At 39.1% G+C, this 3,402-nt stretch overlaps 1 pseudogene; it reads left to right on the top strand.

Annotated features, from left to right (window-relative positions):
- Positions 1-1,159: 1,159 nt before the first annotated feature.
- LOC102392800 lies at positions 1,160-2,096 on the top strand (annotated as a pseudogene).
- Positions 2,097-3,402: the final 1,306 nt, after the last annotated feature.

Below are 3,402 nucleotides of genomic sequence, written 5' to 3'. Positions count from 1 at the left end.
ACCATATGCAAAAATAAGCTCAAAATAAAATATTTAAATATAAGACCTAAAACCATGAAACTCCTAGAAGAGATCATAGGCATAGCACTCATTAATCTAAAACATAATAAGTTTTTAAATCAAAAGGTAACAGCAAAAATAAATAAATGAGACCTAATTTAGTAAAACTTGTTCAGTCATGCCTGACTCTTTGCTACCCCATGGACTATACAGTTAAGAGAAGGCAATGGCACCCCACTCCAGTACTCTTGCCTGGAAAATCCCATGGACAGAGGAGCCTGTTGCTGCAGTCCATGGGGTCGCTAAGACTCAGACACGACTGAGCAACTTCACTTTCATTTTTCACTTTCATGCATTGGAGAAGGTAATGGCAACCCACTCCAGTGTTCTTACCTGGAGAATCCCAGGGATGGGGGAGCCTGGTGGGCTGCCGTCTATGGGGTCGCACAGAGTCAGACATGACTGAAGTACTTAGCAGCAGCAGCAGGACTATATAGTTTGTAGAATTTTCCAAGCCAGAATACTGAAATGGGGAACCGTTCCCTTCTCCAGGGAATCTTCCCAACCCAGGGATCAAACCCAGGTCTCCTGCATTGCAAACAGATTCTTTACCAGTTGAGCTGCAAGGGAAGCCTAAGAATATTGGAGTGGGTACCCTATCACTTTTCCAGTGGATCTTCCCAGCTCAAGCTTTTGCACAGAAAAAGAAACCATTAGCAAAATGAATAGACAACCTACTAAATGGTAGAAAATATTTGCAAACTGTGTTACCAATAAGGGGTTAATATCCAAAATATATAAATAGTTCATAGAAATGTATATAAAAAAAAAAAAAACTAGTTAAAAATGGGCAAAAGACCTGAATAGACACTTTTTCCAAAGAAGTCCTGTAGATGGCCAACAAGCACATGAAAAGATGCTTAATTACTAATCATCATAGAAATGAAAATAAAAGCCACAGTGAGATATCACCTCATACCAATCATAATGGCTACTATCAAAAAGTCTACAAATAAATGTTGGCTAGGATATAGAGAAAAGGGAACACTTATACACTGTTGGTAGGAATGTAAATTGGTACAGCCACCATGGAAAACAGTACAGAAGTTCCTCAAATTAAAAGAAGCACTGGAGTGAAGTTGCTCAGCGTGTGCGACTCTTTGCAATCCCATGGACGGTAGTTTAGCAGCCTACATTGTCCATGGAATTTTCCAGGCAAGAGTACTGAAGTGGCTGCCATTTCCTTCTCCAAAGGATCTTCCACTATCTCTCTTTTTTGTGGTGCTTTGGATGTAGTCAGTCACTTCAAGATGAAGTTGAACATCTCTTTCCTGGTTACTGGCTCCCAGGAACTTATTGAAGTTCTCAATGATGAACGACAATGTTGTAACTTTTATGAGAAGTGTATGGCCACAGAAGTTGCTACTGATGCTCTGGGTAAGGAAGGGAAGGGTTGCATGGTCTTAATCAATGGTGGCAATGACAGCAAGGCTTCCCATGAATCAGGATGTGTTGACCTATTGCCAGATCTGCCTGCTATTGAGTAAGGGGCATTCCTGTTACAGACCAAGGACTGGAGAAAGACATGGTAAATCTGTACAGTGTTACTTTGTGGATGCCAATCAGAGTGTTCTCAATTCAGTCAATGTAAAAAAAAAAAAAAAAAAAAGGCAAACAGAAAAACAGGAGAGGGGAGAAGGATTTATTCCTGGACTCACTGATATTACTCTGCTATGTCACTTGGGACCCAAAAGATCTAGCAGAATCCACAAACTTTTCAGTCTCTCTAAAGAAATTATGTACACTGGTATGTTGTGAGAAAGCTCCTAAACAAGGAAGGTAAGAAATCTACGACCAAAATACATGATTCATTGTCTTGTTATTTCATGTTCTGCAATACAAACACTGATGTATATCTTGAAAGAAACAGTGTATTAAGAAAAATAAGGAAGAGGCTGCAGAATATCCTGAACTTTTGACCAAGAAAATGAAGGAGGACACACACACACATACACATAAATGCCTGGAATAAATTGCCAAGAGATAGAAGCTATTCCTCTCGGAGAGCTTCTAAGTCTGAATCGAGGGAAAAATGAGAAGTGCTAAAAGTAACATCAGATAATGACATAATGATCTCTATTCATTTCCAAGGCAAACTATTCAATATCTCAGTAATCCAAATCTATGCCCTGATGAGTAATGCTGAAGAAGCTGAAGTTGAATGGTTCTATGAAGACCTATAAGACATTCTAGACTAATGATCTGAAAAGATGTCTTTTTCATTATAGGGGACTGGGATGCAAAAGTAGGAAGTCAAAAAATACCTGGAGTAACAAGCAAATTTGGCCTTGGAGTACACAATGAAGCAGGGCAAAGGCTAATAGAGTTTTTCCATGAAAGGTCATAGCACACTTGTCATAGCAAACACCCTCTTTCAAAAAACAAGAGAAGACTTTACACATGGACATCACCAGATGGTCAATACCAAAATCAGATTGATTATATTTTTTGCAGCCAAAGATGGAGAATTTTATACAGTCAGCAAAAACAAGACCAGGAGCTGACTGTGGCAGAGACCATGAACTCCTTATTGCCAAATTCAGACTTAAATTGAAGAAAGTAATGAAAACCACTAGACCATTCAGATATGACCTAAATCAAATCCCTTACAATTATACAGTGGAAGTGAGAAATTTATTCAAGGGTTTGGATCTGATAGAGTGCTTGTACATTGTACAGGAGGCAGGGATCAAGACCAACCCCAAGGAAAATAAATGCAAAAAGGCAAAAGGGTTGTCTGATGAGGCCTTACAAATAGCTATGAATAGAAGAGAAGTGAAAGGCAAAGGAGAAAAGGAAATATATACCCATTTGAATGCAGAGTTCCAAAGAATAGCAAGGAGAGATAAAAAGCCTTCCTTAGAGATCAATGCAAAGAAATAGAGGAAAACAATAGAGTGGGAAAAACTAGAGATCTCTTCAAGAAAATTAGAGATACCAAGGGAACATTTCATGCAAAAATGGGCACAATAAAGGACAGAAATGGTATGGACCTAAGAGAAATAGAAGATATTATGAAGAGGTGGCAAGAATACAGAGAACTATCCAAAAAAGATTTTCACGACCTAGATAATCACAATTGTGTGATCACTCACCTAGAGCAAGACATCCTGGAATGAGAAGTCAAGTGAGCCTTAGGAAGCATCACTATGAACAAAGCTAGTGGAGGTGATGGAATTCCAATTGACCTATTTCAAATCCTAAAGGATGATGCTGTGAAAGTGCTGCACCCAGTATGCCAACAAATCTGGAAAACTCAGCAGTGGCCACAGGACTGAAAAAGGTCAGTTTTAATTCCAATCCCAAAGCAAGGCCATGCCAAAGAATGCTCAAACTACCGCA

This window comes from Bubalus bubalis, chromosome 1 (genome assembly GCF_019923935.1).
Source record: "Bubalus bubalis isolate 160015118507 breed Murrah chromosome 1, NDDB_SH_1, whole genome shotgun sequence".
NCBI classification, from domain to species: domain Eukaryota; kingdom Metazoa; phylum Chordata; class Mammalia; order Artiodactyla; family Bovidae; genus Bubalus; species Bubalus bubalis.
The sequence above is the reverse complement of the archived record's forward strand: the minus strand, read 5'-3'. Positions and strand labels throughout refer to the sequence as shown.